Source organism: Somniosus microcephalus, chromosome 1, assembly GCF_052327205.1.
Source record: "Somniosus microcephalus isolate GS21.2 chromosome 1, FLI_Smic_1.0, whole genome shotgun sequence".
Classification (NCBI taxonomy): domain Eukaryota; kingdom Metazoa; phylum Chordata; class Chondrichthyes; order Squaliformes; family Somniosidae; genus Somniosus; species Somniosus microcephalus.
In genome coordinates this window covers 148,637,564-148,656,779 of record NC_140987.1, presented here as the reverse complement: position 1 = coordinate 148,656,779, position 19,216 = coordinate 148,637,564, and the positions used below count along the sequence as shown (strand labels likewise).

Genomic DNA, 19,216 nt, shown 5'->3' with positions numbered 1-19,216 from the left:
GATAGGGCAGATCGGTCTAATGTCTAATTCAAAAGAGGCACCTCCAATAGTGCAGCGCTCTTTCAGTACTGGACAAAAGTGTAATGCCCAGATTACCATTAACAGCTGCTAGAGTAACACAGTATTCCACATTGTAATGCCATTTTTTAAATAATTGGCCTTGGTATTCCTTTCCCCAGTGTTGGAATCGCACTCTGTCTGACGTGATTGAACCTGCCTGCATTTCCAGCTTTACATCATTACTATTGGCCTGACATTCCCCATACGCAGACCTACCCTGGTCAATGGCCTGTGTTGGGAAGTAGAGGCCCAGAAATTCAACTGCTGTGAGGCCTGCCGCCATAGTGGCTCTTATTTGTGAGGCTTACTGGCTGCCATTTAAACGACAACCAGTTTCATAGATCTGTTAAGGACCTGTAAAAAAAATTAGGGCTACTTACCTTTTAGGTTTTCCTGGTCTTGCTGCCTGGCCCCCTCAGATCCTCTGATCTGAGGGTTGAGGCATAAGGACTACCGACAAATTCTTCTGGGTGCCCCTGTGTTTTAGCACCAGCTGGTGTACCTGTAAAATAATGAGATGGAAGTCCCTGTCAGGGCCTTGGCTGCACAACATGTGTGCCTGCTCCAGGGGATAGCACTCCATCCTACCACCAGGAAATTCCCAGGAAGAGGGTGGAGAACCAGCATCGTGCATCTCTGCCTCTTTTTCCTCTCCTTTGCGCTGGGGAACTGAACATTCCCCAAGCACACAGGCCTGTGAAATTGAACTGATAAGTGGACAGGTGGATTGCTAGATCTCCAATTTGGCATGTCACTAGAAGACACAAAGTACCAATCAGCAGGTCGCTGCCTTCTGATGTTCCTACCCCTGCAGTGAGATACTACAGTCTGCACACATTGCCGTCTCTACTTGCGGTGGCTCAGATTTGCCACTGAGCGGAGTCAAACATTAAAGCAATATGCATATGGTATTAGTTTATCAGTTAATAATCCAGCATCACATGACTTGTACCTTTGTTGTGGCTGCATTGTACTTTTACAGACTCCAAACATGTAGTCTTGACATTGGATAAAATTTCCTGCCGATTATAACAAACAAAGAGAAACAAGTACAGCTTCAGATATCACTTATCAAACAGAATGCCAGTTTTCATTTTTGAACCTCAAAGAAATGCAAGCTATCCAGGAGCCAAAGTTCACAGTCACTAAAATCAAGCCTTTATTCCTTTGAAGATTCACATCCTCAGCTGTGTGAAGGGAATTTTTTTATCAGTTCCTGCCAATATCTATCAGCAGCTGCTGCTTTGTGCCAAAGAGAATAGGCCCAGAAGATGACAGTCCATTTGACACAGAGATCTGAAGATAAGCAGTTAGGCTGTATGCCTTAAAATTGGCTGAGGATTCAGAGTATCCCATCAGGAAATTTATGTTACACTCCAATGCAAGTCAGCTTGATCGCTTGGGATTTGAAACAAATAGCACAAAGAATTTCAAATGGAGAAAAATGCAGGTACTCTCCCTGTATTTATAGCACCCTAATTACTGTTATCTGCTAATTATCATATCAGATCTGTTCTGTATGCAGGATTTCGTGTGAATTGGAAAAGACTCTTCGAAATCACAAGATGTCAAGTGAACCTGTAATGCTAATGCTTTTGGACTGTGCTGATTCAATGCGAGCTCATTCGTTTCACTGACTGATTCATTTTTTCTATACAGCAGTAGCACTCTGCTCTGTCAGCCAGCCATTCAATTTCCTAGCTGACAAATATTCAGGATGAATTTATTCCTGCTTACCAAGCAATAGTGAATAAACATTTCATGCATACAGAAGTATGTACGATGCTTCAGTGCTGAAAAGTGCTGCTTTATGTAGCCTTTTATGAGGATGACCTTTGGATGACAGATGTGCACAGTGTGTTGATTGCTGAAAATCAATCCCCCCCCCCCCAGTTGCCAGACAGACCGATGAGTGGGGATGTGCTGCTTTATCATTACAAGCTATCTAGTTGTACTGATTGGATACAGTGCCAACCACTGTAACACTATGGCCTAGAAATTCGGTATAGCCACGTTTGGGGTGCTAGTCCTGGCGATGCGCAAAGTTTAGTGCCAGGCGCAATTTAGCGCCACCTAGCGCGATATTGGGTTGCAGCGCCCCTAAAGGTGATTGCGGCGCTAAATCAGGCGCTGCACGCTACTCTTAAGGCGCTAACCCGGCGGCGCAACCCAATTTCGCAGCGGCGGGGTGCAGCGAGGGTGCTGTCAATAATCACTTTCCCTGAGACACACTGGCGCCGGACAGCTCTTAAAGGGGCAGGTCAATTGGCATCACCAGACACACTCACTGCCTTGTAGGCCTTCAAAGCGGTGGGAGCCTACCTGTGGCGCACCAGCCTAGCAAGACATGGAAAGGGTGAGGCAGAGGGCGGAATGCCTCACTGATGGGGCATTGGATGCTTTGGTTGGCGCAGTGGAATCAAGGCCAAGGAAGATGGTCGGAATGTGATTTATGTTTTGGACAGTCTCCCGGGTGTGAGAGGCAGTTATGTGTCAGTGTATTAGTTTTGCTTTCTGTTGCCATAGCTTTCTCATGTTTGAAGGAACCACATTTTGTGTAATGAAACACTTTCTTCATTTACAATGGCCATGCCTTCTATTTACATGCATGTTGCCCTTCACAGGCTTGGGGGTATCAGACCGGTTCCATTCCTGTTCTTGGAATGGCAGCAAGCATTCCGTGAGAGGGGCCTAGAAGCAACTTCTGATCAGCCTCTGACGTGCAGCCTGAGAAGAGCCGCTCGTGTAGAAGTTCAGGCCAGCAGGCATCTTCTCAGCCATTGACAGAGATGTCCTGCACCTTATCTGAGGCTGCAGATCTGGCTGAAGCAGCTGGCACAGCTCAGTCACCACCTCCTTTCTAAATCGCAGCCTTCTGACACACTGCTCCTCTGGCATGTTCATGTAGGAAAACTGATGTCGGAAAACCCTGCCAGCGTAAGGTCTGCTGTGGCAACGTCTGTTGGCCCTCCTCCGTCTGGCCATGCCCGTCCCCCTCTCCCAGCGTCTCAGTGCCCTTTCCAGATGATTCAGCAGCAGGACGTTCCCCTCCAATGCAGCCCCCATAATAAGTGCCCACAGGAAGGTTCCCTGTTGTCAAGGCTCACCAACAGCAAGGTGATGGTCAGAAGGCTGAAGATCGTCTGCCTGCGCTGGCTCAGTGGTCAAATGGCTCTCAGTGTGCAGCTCAGCAACTCTTTGTAGCTCTTGAGGAAGTTGTGCTCCAAAAATGGCTGCCGCTTTTAAACCACACCAGTCCCCTTTAAATAACGCTCCTCCAGCCCGAGAGCGACTTGGTAAGGTCCAGGTAAGCTGTCACTATTAGCGCCAGGCGCTACGGAGGGGGGCGCCACTGAATTTCCGGTCCGGGGCACCCAAAAGGCGTTGCACACTCAAATGACGTCATAATCAGCCTGCGCCCATGAGCGGGCGCTAAGATTTAGCGCCGGCGCTAAATGCATGCTCAATATGGGGCGAGGCGCTAGGCGCCTTGCGCCCACCCGGAAATTGGCTAGTGCCCCACTTCTCGGCCTCTTTAGGCGTTAATCGGTGGCGCTAACAACCGAATTTCTCCCCCTAAGTGTTTTGGAGCTTAAAAATTAATGTAATTCACCTCATCTCCAACTTTTTTGAGAGCACCTGAATGAGCTTAATGCAATGAAGCAAGGCATCACAATTTCCAGAGCACACAGGATACCCCGCCCACCCTCCCCTGAATATCTCAAATGCATATAATAAAGCTTGCTCCATGGAGCAACGCAAGTCTCTTTCACCCCCAGTACAGCCCAGTTGAAACCTAGTACAAAACTGGTGTGTGGAAAAGGCCCTGTTTTTTTTACATTTTCCCTTTCACTCTGTTTTCTGGGCTGTGTGTTTTTTACTTGATGGTGACATTCTGCCAAATGCCATTTTTTTCTTTCTTTCTCCTTGTTGCCTCTTTTTTCCTCTCTTTGTTAGTACTTCTTACCCTATTGCCACAATATCACAATAATTACTGAATGTGGGTTAAGGGGAAGACTCCATTATATTAATAACATCAGTCATGTGGACCAATGATCATCATGTCTGCTGGTGCATCTATTTTGAAATCAAACTTGACAAATGCCAAAATCTGGAGAATAGTGAGAGATTATTTTTTTTCCCTGTATGTAGATAATGAGTTTTGCTGCAAAATCTGCATGGCTGTTTCATTTTTCTCACCACAAGTGTACAACAAATAATTTAGTACTTTTCATTTTATTTTGGTTATTATAAGCAAGCAAAAAAGAAGTAGCTTGTATTTATATTGTGCTATCACGACTTCAGGACATCCCAAAGCACTTTACAATCAATTAAGTATTTTGAAGTGTAGTCACTGTTGTAACCTAGGATGGAGGATACTTTAATACTCCATCAAAAAAAATGTCAGGGGGTTTTCACCTCATCAGTTAAAAAATATGGTTTTGTTTACAGCCCTGCATGTGATAGATGTTATTATAGTGGAGAAGATCCAATATTTTGAAAGTCTTCCTTAAAATGAGTAGTATTAAAAAACCATGGTGGTGTAGACATTGGCACTAAAACCAAAGTAGAAAGAATAATTCCAACATTCCTTTCTGGTACACAATACAGAACGTGTATTAAATAGGGCTTTCAAAATATTGTTGCCACTAAGCTACAAAACACTAGTTTGGCAATGAACTGGAAAAAAATATGGCATTCTTTGAATAAGTAATATCACTTTTTTTTAAGTTAAATCCTTGTTTCAGTGATTTTTAATATAGTGGCCAAACAGCTTGATTGGGATGGGCGAAGATGTTTGAAATTAAAATATTATTTTAGACGTCCTGAATATAGTTCTGGAATGTGCCTCAGCATATGACTGTTATTCTATGAAATTTGCTATCCACCCAAGAGATTTAAATCATTTCTAGCCATTTGGAAACAAATATTTGGAGTGGAAATTGTGTTTCATGTGCGTTTGCTTAAAATTCCAAAATGTTTATTTAGAACTGAATGAATCTCAGTATAACATATGTGAATTCCTTCCTGTAAGACGGTAGAGCTGTGAAGAGACCATTTGTAACAATAAGCTGCCGAGTTGTGTCCTTGAAACATTTTTCATTAGGAAAATAGGAAGGACACTGAACCTTGTTGTGAGGAGATGCTGAACCGTCTAAGTCTTGCAGAAATGTTTTTTGCCCTCCCCCTGGATTACTCTTTGTACTGCTGTGTGAATGTAGATAATAGCATCAGGCCCTTAACCATGGAGTTTCAGTCTGTGACAAGCTCACCTCCTTTTGCATATGATTGGCTGAGCTCTGGAAAATGACACTTCAAGTTCCTTTTCTTCACAATCATGATCATCGATTGTTTCTGTTTTATTTTTCAGTCCAGACCTTGTAAAGCCTTGCAAACTGAACATTGCAAATGGAAGTGGATGAACCCTGAGAAGCAGTCTGTTTATATAACAGAATCAGGAGACATAATAGGGAGTTGAAAGGAAGCGCACAACAAAACAATTGTGAGTCTGGAACCTAAGCAATTTATTCTAGCTGGCGGTGTAGCTGACTCAAGCAAATCCTCTCCTGTGAGTCTATCTGCTGGATTTGTGCAGCTGCACTCTCAGGCCTTTATCATCAGATCAAAACACTTCACAAATTCTTTGAATTATTTATCTCAAAGTTTTCAACCATTCTTTTAACAATCTAAATGAACATTAGGTTCTGTGAATTCCTTCATTGTTTCCGATTGCCGTTGAGTTTGTAGAATATGACTGTAGGTTCCATTTTTGCTGGTGTTGTATTGGGTACAGTTGTGTGAAAAGAACAGAGCTGTTTTTTGGAAGGTGCATTCCAGTTAATTTGGACCAGAGATAGTTAACTTTCAGACAGTCTGACTAAAATCCAAGTAATTTGGGGTGTATATTAGAAGCTTGGAGGGAGAGCCCCTCTGGCAGTAGAGAGGGTCTGATACCTCCAGCAGACCACCTTGGATAGACAGAGCAAGAGCGGCTGTGGCTCCGTGGTAGCACTCTCGCCTCTGAGTCAGAAAGTTGTGGGATCCAAATCCCATTCCAGAGACTTGAGCACAAAATCTAGGCTGATTCTGCAGCATGGCACTGTCCTTCGGATGAGACGTTAAAGTGAGGCCCCGTCTGCCCTCTCAGTGGACGTAAAAGATCTCATGGCATTATTTCGAAGACGAGCAGCAAAGTTCTCCCCGGTGTCCTGGCCAATATTAATCCTTCAACCACTCACTAAAACAGATGATCTGGTCATTATCACATTGCTGTTTGTGGGACCTTGCTGCCGTGTTTCTTACATTACAACAGCGAAAGAAAGACTTGCATTTATATAGCGCCTTTCACGACCACCAGACTTCTCAAAACGCTTTACAGCCAATGAAGTACTTTTGGAGTGGAGTCATTGTTTTAATGTGGGAATATACTTCAAAAGTACTTCATTGGCTGTAAAACGCTTCGGGACGTCCTGAGGTCGCGAAAAGCGCAAGTCCTACTTTTTATCTTTAATAAGGGGATTTATAGCATCAGATGACCATTGAGGACACACAACAACACATAAGATAATTTAAAATTGCAAAACAAAGAATACATTGAAATCACCAAACTGACAATCACTGCCTTCCAGTTGTCAGTACCAGTACTCTGTGTGAAATAAACCTGGCAGATTTGATTTGTGGTAGCTAAATACAAAATACACCTGCAGAATTCATGAGAAAAAGCAAAATGCATCATTGTAACTTTGGTGTGCAAATGTTCTTAAAAAGACAGGCCACCTGTATCAAAATGTTGCTAAAATTCAGATTTTTGCAAGTAAATCTAAACTAACTCAGATTCTGTTCACATCCTGTTGTTCACATTTTGCAGAGTTTATCCAGAACAGGGACATTAAATCAAATCAGCAGCATCTAACTGCAGCACCACATTGTAAAGCTGCAGTTTATCTTTCTAATGACCGACTAGTCAATTTTAAAGCAATTTTACTCAGCACATGGCTTGCTCCCATTTCTATTGGCTGATTCCAGAGGACCAATCAGCCTGGTCATTAAAATTTCAAAGTTGCCGCCTGTCCCAGTGAGGAGACTGTGTGACAGCATGGAGAAGAAAACCATTTTAGTCTCATGTAATCCAACAAGTTAAATGTGAATGAAGAGGGGTGGAAAAAAAGGAAAGAATATTGAAACAAAAGCAAAAATAGTTCTGTTTTGTTGTAAATTATATTATTAACCTAGAAATGCTCAGAGCAAGATGAGAATTTTAATAGTTTTGTGAATTCAAATTAGTTACAACTATTCAGATTATGTATGCATTTATTATCCTCTCAGGCTGTCATTTAAAAAAAAATGAAATAATTAAAACATGGGCGATTGTATAATACCTTGAGTATTCATTGGATTTCCTATACACTGTGTTTTAAGGCTCCACTGCTAATGCTGAGTAACATAGTGTGATCCGGGGGGAAATTAGAATTACATCTGAGATCACAGCACAGATGTCTGCTTTGGATTTATTTCAAAATTTTCAATCATGATAAAAGGAGATTTCAAAACAGATGCAGGAACGAACAACAATATTTAACATTTCTTAATCTGAAGACTTTACAGGCACAGATAAAAGAGAGGCAGATTTGCAGCATGCGTTAGATGTCAGTCCTAACATTTTTACTTTCAAACAAGCCTGCCTCGAAGAGTGTTGGAAGCTTCCAATGTATTCACTATTCCATTTTATCATGTTTCAGTGGCTTTGTAGGGTTTCTGCCAGCTAGTCAACAGGAAGCTGTGCTTTAATAGCCTGGCAATCACTTCATCTGTTTTTACCTTCATTTGTTTTTCGAAAAATGTACACAAAGTAAGTGAGTGCCTGAAACTATATAATAATATATTAGTAGTCATTTTCTACCAAATTAAAATACTGCTATTCAAATCACCTTTAGGCTCAGCATGAGCTGGAGAGCTGTGATTTGATTAGAATGGGTCAGTGAAAGCTGAATTAGTGCACAATTTAACCAAATGAGTTTCATTTTCAGATCCTACAGGAACTGGCATAGACCAGCTGCAATGCTTCTAGTTGCTTCCATTATTTGTTAATGAACACAAAGGCGACACATCTGTTATTGCCTCATGTCACTGATGAATTAAAGCTGCTGAAGACTTGTTATTGGATTCAAATCCATCTTCCAGAATGAGAGTGCTTATTTTTCAGCCGGGGCAGTGATGTGACTGCTACCATTCGCCTCAGTGCCACTCGGTCAAGGAGGAGGGAAAATCAGCCGGTGTTTCTGTTCCTGATCACTATCCGGTGACTCCTCTTGGAAGTGCACATGTGTGGTTGCTGGATGAGGAGAGAGTCAGACTCACCCAAGATGACACACAGTCAGATGGCCTGCCCATATATACACAGATGAAGCGGGAGCCCCTTGAGTGACATACCAGAAGGTGACGGTGCTTGCGCAGCTGAATCTCAACAAGGAATCAGTGCCTTTGTAAGTGTAGGGGAGAAAATCGAAAGGGGGAGAAAAATAAAGAAATTATGAAACTTCTCACCATGAGTTGTATTATCAATCATCATAAACTATCCAGTGTAAGATACTGTGACAAGATTAACCAAGGGGAATAAGTTTACAATTAACAAATCAGCTTTGGATAAAATTTGTGACCGGGTACTGCTCAGTATGTATGAAAACAAACAGATTGTGCTGGGTCTGCTTCTGAAAACATTTAGGGCTAAAAATTCAAGTAGGCCCGAGAACAGGCGCAGGGATCGTGATGCGCCATTGGCCCCCGCCCGTTGTAAGTAGTGCAGGCAGCATGTGACATTCGTGCTGCCTGCTAATTAACATTATTGATGTGTGCAGCCCAGTGATGAAAGCGCTGCTGAGTGGCTGAGTGCTCATCAGGGGGTCCAAGCTGGTGGGAGGCTAGCTCTATTTAAAGCTAGCCTCCACTTTTAAACACAGTCTGCACTTCTTAACGGGGAGATGCATTCTGAATTCAGCACCTCATTGTACTTGTTCTAAAGGCAACTGTCAGGCAGTTATGGCTCCGCAGAGCAGGGAAAGGGCACCTAGGCATAGAAATTGGGTATAGCCCCGCTTGGGGCGTTAGAATTGGCGCAGCGCAAAGTTTATAGCCAGACGCAACTTATCGCCACCTGGCGCGATATTGGGTTGCATCGCCCCTAAAGGTGATTGAGGTGCGAGTTCAGGCGTTACACGGGACTCCTAAGGGGCTAAACTTCCGGCGCAACCCAATATCGGAGCGGATGGGCGCAGCGCAGGTGCTCTCAATTACCAATGACCACGAGACATCCAGGCGCCGGCCAGCTCTTAAAGGGGTGGGTCAGTCAGCTTCAGCATCCACACTCTGCGTCTTGCAGGCCTCAGAATCGGCGCAGGCCCTTCTCTGGCGCTAAAAACTTGGACCAGATGGAGAAGGTGAGACAGAGAGCAGAGCGCTTCACCAATGAGGCTCTGGAGCAATTGGTGGCCGCAGTGGAGCGCCGGCGAGATGTTCTCTACCCAGACAATGGCAGGAGGCTGAATCATAAGGACTACCGACGAGCTTGGAGGGATGTATGCCAGAGGGTCAACTCCAGCAGCATGGTGACCAGGAGCCCTGTCCAATGCAGAAAGAAATTCAACGACCTCACTCGGGTCGTGAGGGTGGGTGTTGTTTCTGCAAACTTTTGCATCCCTTCATTTGCACCTGACTTTATGGCTACAGGGTGGCCTGTGCCCCATTGGCCATCTGCCAGCAAGCACCCATGGCCCTTTCTGGGCACACACATGCACATTTGACTCAGGGCATCATGTAAGGGCTCTTCCACCATGGGGGGCATAAGATGATCACTCAGGTCATCAGGTAACATAACTTCCCCTCCTTTCCCCTGCAGTCCAAGCTGGCGAGGATTGGCAAAGACCAGCTTCGCACCGGTGGAGGACCTCCACAAGTGGTCACTCTCACGGATCTCGAGGAGAGAGTCCACCAGATTCTTGGAGGACATCTGAGTGGTCCTGTAACCACTGTAGCTGCCGACCCCATTGTTGACAGCGATGGTAAGGTTCTCACCTTTTACAACTGTCTCCTTCCGCTTGTTCCCCCCGCCAGCATGCTTTCTCACTGTGGACCCATGTCATAGCCTTGCCGCAATCTGGCATGCCTTGCTGCCAACCTGTCCTTTTGCTAAAGCCACTCTTCCACCTCCCTGCTTTCAGATGCTGCATCACCAGCTCGGGAGCCGGGCCCTCAAGCTGCCAGTGCCAGTGCCTCCAAAGGCTCAATGAAAAAAGTACTGTCCAACAGAAGGTCAGCAACTCTCTCCAGCAACAATCAGAATGGCCAGCCCAAATGGCTGCAGCTTTTATACTAGTGCTGTCCCCTTTAAATAGCGCCCACCGAGTCCGAGAAGGGCCTGGGAACGCTCCATCCCACTGTCACTAATAGCGCCAGGCGGAAAGGTTGCGGGCACCACCGAATATCCGGTCCGGGGCGCCAAAAAGGCGTTGCACACTGAAATGACGTCATGATCTGCCTGCGCCCACGGGCACGCGCAAAGAGTTAGCGCCGGCGCTAAAAGGATACTCAATATGGGAGGTGGCGCTATATTCACTGCGCCCGCCCGAAAATTGGGTAACGCCCCAATTCTCGGGCTCTTTAGGCGCTAATCGCTGGCGCTACCAACTGAATTTCTAGGCCCTAGTTTCTTAGATGCAGCACTGGAGGTCTTAATGCAGGGGGTAGAATGGAGGAGACAGGTCCTCTACCTGCATGGGGCCAGGAGGCCCTCCAGAAAGGAGGAAGTAGGAGCAGATAGTTGAAGTGGTCACTGCCAGCAGTCTTTCCCTGAGAAGCTGGATCCAGTGCCAAAAGAAGTTTAATGACTTCACGCGAGTGGTCAAGGTCAGTGAATGCATCTTCAAATGCCATATCCCACCAACTGCACCACTAGCCTCACACACTGCTTAATGCACCACACCCCATCACTCACCTACCAACAATCTCCATCAATCGTGACTCATACCTCACATTCATAGCTTCACTTCACCCTCACACACTTACCACTGCTGCAAGCCTCACACTCACATCTCACACCTTTCACACGCTGCCAGCTATTCAACCATGACAGGCACATCACCCAAACACATTGCACCACACTCACTGATGCACTTCCCTTTCTCTTGCAAGCCAAGGTGGCGCATAACAGGAGATAGCAGTAGCTAACCAGCGGGGGACAGGCACAGCTGCATATTCTGACACAGCTGGAGGAAACTGTGCTTGACAGTATTGGGGGGGGGCCATCACAGAGGCCGTGGCGATCGATGAAGCTGAAACCATTGAAATGCTCATACCTAATCCTCCTCCTCACATCCCACTTCTTCCTTATCCCACAATCTCTTCTCATTTACAAGCTGCTGATGGTGTAAGTATCTTACTTTCCACCCCACCCTCACCACAACCTAACCTTGTGCCTTTCTCCTTTCAGATACCCAAGAACTCCAAGCTTCCCAGTCAGTACAGGAAGAACAAGAGGGGAGTTGATGGAGAAGAAGAAACACCGTCACTCGATCTGACACTTGTAGTGTATATACCTTTAAGAGAGAACTACTTTTACAGCTCCTGTATGCTGTAGTACCGGCAGTGACCACACCTGTATATAAGCCTTGAGCATGCCTCTGTACCCCAGTCTTGAGACTACCCTACTCCAGTAAATACCTGTTGATTGTTCAGTTACAGCATCCGTGTGGTTATTGAAAAACATCATACTCTCAGAATCACGGATCTAACAGTGGCGACAAGTGTCGATTCGAATCTACCTGCAACTCTGCATTTCCCTTCGAGGATTCGCTCCGGGAGGGCGGTGGAAGAAAGTCGAGGCCAGAAACACGGGCGTCGACCACGAGAAACCGCCCAGTCGTCTGGCCGAGAGTGAACATCGCAGGGGAGGCTGTGGAAAGCCGGGCTTGGTTCCCCAACCATGACAATCAGCAATAGACTGACGACAGGTACAGCGCAGACCCCTCCCGGACAGCGGCGGCTGGAGCCGACCGACGGCGGAGAGAAAGCCAAGCAGCATCGACGGGGTAAGACAGAGGGTGAAGCGCACAGGGCGCAGCCGGGGGTTGAAAACAGAGCGGCGTCGAGGAAAAACAAAACGGAGAGAGAGAGTGTAAAGCAACAGCCGGGTTCAGGACCGAGCGGCGGAAACGGGAAAGGCACACAAAAAAAAAAGAACGTGCAGAGCACAGCCAGGGCTCAAGGGCTGAACAGTGTCCGCGGGGAGAAGAAGGGAGAGCGCGGGAGACGCCATTGAGCTGCGGAGAAGAAGGAAGAGCGTGGGAGACGCCATTTTTAGAAGCCGCAGTGGAGAAGAAGGGCGAGCGCGGGAAGGAAGGAAAGCACGGGAGACGCCATTTTGTGCCAGCGGAGAAGAAGGGGAAGCACGGGAGATGCCATTTTTGACAGTTAAATCACACCCAGGGATGCCGAAGAGTGGCAGTATCTCTATGTTCGACAATGAAGTCGAAGATTGGGCGGCATATGTAGAACGTATTGAGGTGTACTGCAGGGCGAATGAAGTGCCAGATGCTAGGAAAGCACTGGTTTTGTTAAATTCCATGGGTGCAAAAACTTATGGGTTACTGGGAAACCTAATAACCCCAGAGAAGCCTGTGAACAAGAATTTCGAAAGCATAGTAGAAATCCTACAGGACCACTTAAACCCCACACCACTGCTGATAGCAGAACGATTTAAGTTCCATAAAAGGAACCAACACAAAGACGAAAGCAATGCTGAGTACCTAACGGAACTGTGCAAGCTATCGAAACACTGCCAGTTTGGAGCGGGACTAGCAGATATGTTAAGGGACAAGTTTGTGTGTGGGCTGCAAAGTGAAGGAACCCAGAAATGGCTTCTATCAGAAAAGGATCTTACGCTGGACAAGGCTTTCAGTATGGCAGTATCACACGAAGCAGCCGCAAGGGGTGCTGCAGAGATACAACGGAGACCGCAAGAATATGGCACCAATGAAATGTCCTATGGAACAGGGAAGTGCTATCGCTGCGGCAGAACAACACATGACCAGAAGGATTGTTGGTTCAAGGACCAAGTGTGCAGACAGTGTGGAAAAGCAGGACACATAGCAAGAGTCTGCAGGTCTGGGAAGAAAACCAACAGTAAGAAATCTCCACAGGAGAAGTACAAAAAGGTACACCAGGTGATGGACAGTAGTTCAGACGAACTGAAAAGTGACACATACTCCGGAAGCAAGGAGCTGGGTTGTCTGAAACTACATAAGGTAACCAAAATGGAGGATCACCAGACTATCTGGGTTACACTCAAGATAGACGGAGTCCAAGTGAAAATGGAATTGGACACAGGATCAGCCCTAACAGTCATAAACCAAAGGGACTACAAGCGGCTATTTTCACATATACACTTGAAAGCTACAGAGATTGTCTTGAAGACGTACACGGGGCAAAAAGTCTACCCCAAAGGAAAAATAAGGGTGAAAGTGATATATAAAGGCCAGGAAATACCTAAAATGGATATATATGTATTGCCAGATGGAGGACCACCACTGCTAGGACGTGAATGGATCCAGAAGATACAACTAGATTGGCATGCCATACAGGCACTGAAGGTTGAGGCCAAAAAGGATGACGACGTCACACCTGGCCGACTGTCAAAAATGCTAACTGACGCAAAAGAAGTGCTCCAGGAGGGACTCGGAACACTAAAAGGCATAACAGCAATGATTAAAATAGAGGAAAATGCAAGCCCAAAGTTTCTTAAGGCCAGACCAGTGCCTTATGCGATCAGACCAGCTGTCGAAGCAGAGCTGGAAGGGTTGGAATGTTCAGGAGTACTGTCCAAAGTAGACTGGAGCGAGTGGGCTACACCCATCGTTCCTGTAATGAAGAGGTCGTTGAGTAATACGCCTGGGGAACCAAAGAAGGTCCGCATCTGTGGGGATTTTAAGGTGACAGTGAACCCAATCCTTCACACGGTACAATATCCGCTTCCATGAATTGAGGATATTTTCGCCTCGCTATCTGGAGGTAAACGCTTCACCAAAATTGATCTAGCCCAGGCGTACTTGCAAATGGAGGTAGAAGAAGCCTCGAAACAATACCTTACGATTAACACTCATAAAGGTCTTTATCAATACAACCGGCTGGTGTTCGGGGTAGCATCGGCTCCAGCTATTTGGCAAAGGGTGATGGATCAAGTCCTGCAAGGGATTCCAGGGACCCAGTGTTATTTGGACAACATCCTGGTCACGGGCGAAAATGACAGTGATCACCTCACCAACTTGGAGAAGGTGCTCACCAGATTAAAGGAATATGGGCTACGAGCTAATCGCCACAAGTGCGAGTTTTTCCAGAAGCAGATCTCGTATTGTGGCCACGTCATCGATGAAGAGGGGTTACATAAGTCCCCTGAAAAGATTGAGGCAGTAGTCAAGGCTCCAGCACCGGAAAATGTGTCACAACTGAGGTCGTTCCTCGGGCTGGTAAACTACTACCATAAGTTCTTACCAAATTTGTCCACGGTATTACACCCACTGAACACCCTAATACAAACAGGGGTACCATGGAAGTGGAATGACGAACGTAGACGAGCTTTCCAGAAGTGTAAATAATTGATCACATCAAAAGAGGTGTTGGCCCATTTCAACCCAGCACTACCAATTCGTTTGGCATGTGATGCATCACCCTATGATATTGGAGTGGTGCTGTCGCACAAATTCCCAGACGGGTTGGAGAGGCCAGTAGCCTTTGCGTCTCGGTCACTAACCTCAGCCGAGCGCAACTACGCCCAGATTGACAGGGAGGCCCTCAGCCTAGTATGGGGAGTAAAAAAATTCAACCACTATCTGCATGGGCAGAAGTTCACCTTGCTGACTGACCACCAACCACTTGTCTCCATCTTTAATCCTAAGAAGGGCGTTCCAGTGATGACGGTACAATGGTTACAAAGATGGTCCCTGTTTCTAGGGGCGAATCAATATGAAATAGAATATAAAGGCACGAAGCAGCATGGATTCGCTGATGGGCTATCGCGCCTGCCATTGCCTACTGTGGAGGAAGCACCAGCAGTGGGCCCTATCGAGATATTTTATTCGTCAATAATTGAACGATTGCCAGTAACGAACGCGGATATAGAGAAGGAGACCCGCAATGACCTGACGCTGTCTCGGGTATATGATTTGATGGTGAGGGGATGGCCAACACATGGCGACTCACTGTTGCCAGCATTCTCATCCAGAAGAGAACAGCTGTCAGTATGCCAGGGGACAGTGATGTGTGGATCCAGAGTGGTGATTCCACCCAAGTTAAGGGAGAGAGTGCTAAATGAGCTACATGAAGGTCATCTGGGGGGAGTGAAAATGAAAAGCCTTGCTAGGCCTTATGTGTGGTGGCCAGGAATCGATCAACAAATCGAAGACCTAACCAAGAGCTGCTCAGGATGCCAGAAGGTCCAAAATGCACCACCACATGCCCCTCTACACCCATGGGAGTGGCCCTCCTCTCCATGACAATGGGTGCATATTGATTTTGCTGGTCCATTCATGGACTCAATGTTCTTAATAGCAGTGGATGCTCATTCGAAGTGGCCTGAGGTGATAAAAATGTCCTCAACCACTACAGAGAAAACGATTGCAGTCCTATGGACCATATTTGCCAGAAACGGCTTGCCAGAGCAGATTTGCTCTAATAATGGACCACAGTTTGTGTCCGAAGAATTTTGAAAATTTGAGAAGGAATGGGGTAAGGCATTACACATCCGCCCCGTATCATCCAGCCGCAATTGGATTGGCTGAGAGGTTTGTACAGGGTAGACAAAGAGGAACTTTTCCCCTTAGTAGGGGGGTCAATAACAAGGGGGCATAGATTCAGGGTAAGGGGCAGGAGATTTAGAGGGGATTTGAGGAGGAACTTTTTCACCCAGAGGGTGGTTGAAATGTGGAACTCAATGCCTAAAAGGATGGTAGAGGCAGGAACCCTCACAACATTCAAGAAGCATTTGGATGAGCACTTGAAATGCCATTGCATACAGGGCTATGGACCAAATGCTGGAAAATGGGATTAGACTGGACAGGGATGGATGGGCGGCGCAGACACGATGGGCCGAAGGGCCTCTTTCTGTGCTGTAAAACTCTATGGCCTAGAAATTCAGTGCCCTTAGCACCGATTTTGCGGCGCTAGAGGGCCTAGCGCTGCAATTGGCGCCGGTTCCTAAATTGCCTGGGGCCCTTCCGCGGCGGTAGACCGGTAGCGCTGCGCCGGCACCGATGACGTCATCGGTGTGCGCAGCGTCCCGGTTGCCGTGGTAACCCGGCCCCAAGCCGAAATTCAGTTGCGGCCGCCTCGCCAGTGGCAGCCGCAACTAAGACTCCGGCAAACGAGTGTTGCCGGAGTCTGCACCGGCGCTTTCAGGAGGCGCGGCGGCCGGCCGCTTTCCCGCCGGCCGCCTGCCCGCAGCTCCCTCCCCGGACTTCTCCCCCCCCCCCCGGAACAGATGCAAGCCCGGCACTTGTCCGAGGTGCCGGGCTCATTTTTGCAGAGATTTGCGCGGGCCGCGGCTGGGTGCAGGCAGCTCCTCCTTAACGGCAGGAGGAGGCCTGCACTTCCCGAGCCTGCCGCACCGCAGCGGGCGCCGCAGCGCCGGAATAGCGCCGCAATGCGGCGCGTTGCGCCAGTTTTCAGGCGCTAAAACCCTTCAGTAGCGCCGGCAGCCGTTTGGGCGCGGCGCTACTGAATTTCTGGCGCACGCAAAGGGACTTAGGGCCGGCGCTAACTTCCGGCGCTAAAGCCCTGGCGCAGCGCAAACTCAATTTCTAGGCCTATGGCTCTATGACTCTATGAAACCTTTAAGAAGGCGATAAAGGCCATGTGCGACAATGAAATTCCACAACAGCATAAGGTGGACAATTTCTTATTAGCCTACCGAAACGCGACACATGCAGTTACCAACCAGACCCCGGCCATGATGTTCTTTAACCGAAGGTTGCGATCTCGTCTGGATTTGCTTAGAGTAAATGTGCGAAGAAATGTTGAGGATAAACAATTCCAGCACATCAATGAGAAGCCGACAAGGAGCTTCAATGTAGGACAACCAGTCTTGGCCCGTTACTACCGAACAGAGAAATGGCAACCCAGAACGATATGCACACGGCAGGGGCCATTAATGTACGCAGTGGATGTCGGGGAGAACATTGTGAGATGCCACGTTGATCAGATCTTAGCGTCACAGGAGCGAGTCAACCCCATGTCTTGCGTACCTGGGGATGAACCCGACATACCGGTAGCATCTACCTCCGAACCAGTAGCAGTGGAACCCGATGAACTAACCGATGAAAAGGGGCCAGAATCACCTCCGCACCAAGAACAAGAACCTCAGGAAAGGCGCTATCCCGAAAGGATCAGGAAGCCGCCCCAAAGACTGAATCTATAAATGGACTATTGTTGTTTAATGTATATGTTAAAGTGTTCATTGTTATTTGAATATTATGGGTACTACTAATCTAAAAGGGGAGGAATTGTAGTGTATGTACCTTTAAGAGAGAACTACTTTTACAGCTCCTGTATACTGTAGTACCGGCAGTGACCACACCTGTATATAAGCCTTGAGCATGCCTCTGTACCCCAGTCTTGAGACTACCCTACTCCAGTAAATACCTGTTGATTGTTCAGTTACAGCATCCGTGTGGTTATTGAAAAACATCATACTCTCAGAATCACAGATCTAACAACACTCACAGCCACCAGCTCAGAAACTGGCACTGCGCGTACTTTAGAGGGTAGTATAGAGCCAGAATCTGCATGTGGTGAGTCATCGGGCATGAATGGCCTACATCCAGGGCTGGAGGAAAGGGTAGCACAGTGCCAGCTCCCCGGAGGGTGAGGTCGCACACGAGTTCTGCTGCAGAGGACTCAGATGAGGACTTCAGTAGGCAGCCTTCAGAAGGAGGGTGATGGGCATGCACACAGAAATGCTTGGTGCATTGGCAGGCCTGCCAAAGAGCCTCTTGTCACTGTTAAGGAGCAGGGAGGAGTCCGGCTTCAACCTTGCACAGGGCTTTGCGCAGACTTTGGAGCCCATGATTTCCAGGATGGAAGTGATGGCCAACTCCATTGGACCCAATCATGATGCTGGGTGTGATGGGCGATGTCGCAGCTTGTATTGCAGCACAAGCGGAAGCGACCCAACGTCTGAGTGCTGCAGTGGAAGCTCAGACTGCTCTCATGCAGGCACAGCTTGCTGCCACACAAGCTCAGACTGCTGCCATCATGGCTGCGTTTACCAGTGTGGAAAGGTGCTTGCAGGGTGTCACAGCAGTCCAGCAATCTGTCCTCCAACAGATTACTAGGATTGCTGAGGCACTGCACCGGGGGAGTGGCAGTGGCTCCATGGAGCAAGAACCTGCTGTCTTCTCTCAGGGTGACAGGATTCTTACTTTCACCACTGCCAGTGCCCTTGCTGTTGCCTGTCAGCCAGCCAGCCCAGACTGCTGCTGCCCATGTCGAAGTGGTGCAGTCTACAGCTGGGCCTTCTAGGCTCAGAGCTGCTCGAGGTCGTCCTGCAAGGCCATCTGCAGTCTCCCCCAGTGAAAGTCAGCAGCCTTCCACCAGCCATGCTGCAGCCACTGGAGTAACACTTCGTAGGAGCACAAGGACAGGCAAAGGCACACTGAACACAGGCACTAAGGGAATGCACAAGTGTGATTAGTTGACTTTGTTTTGTAGTATTGAATTGAATGATTTATAAATGTGGTTTGAAATGTTTGTTTTGTGGTGGCTTTCATTTCAGCATTGTGGTGTATGTGCCTTTAAGAGCACCCTGTGTACTGTAATACCAGTAATGGCCACTCAGGCTATATAAGTCTGTATAGTGTCTTGTATCTGTTAGTTCACCTCCAGACTTTGTTCAGTAAACACCTGTGAAACCAACTCCTGCATTCCGTGTCTCCATTAACACACGGATACAACAGTGGCGACGAATTGGAAACGGACTTACCTGCAATTCGGCAGCACCTCAAGGAGATCGATTCCTCAGACGAAAGTCGAAGAAAAACAAGAAAGAAAAAAAAAACTGTGGTTTCACCAGCTAGCCGAGCTGGCGGCAGGTACTGCAATAATCCTTCCTGGGCGG

At 47.3% G+C, this 19,216-nt stretch overlaps 1 long non-coding RNA gene across 1 annotated transcript; it reads left to right on the top strand.

The window, feature by feature from the left end:
* Positions 1–5,409: 5,409 nt before the first annotated feature.
* On the top strand, positions 5,410–11,786 carry LOC147124404 (uncharacterized). The gene is made up of 2 exons (XR_015079892.1): positions 5,410–5,563; positions 11,543–11,786. It is a non-coding gene; the product is annotated as an uncharacterized LOC147124404 (long non-coding RNA).
* The last annotated feature ends 7,430 nt before the right edge of the window (positions 11,787–19,216 follow it).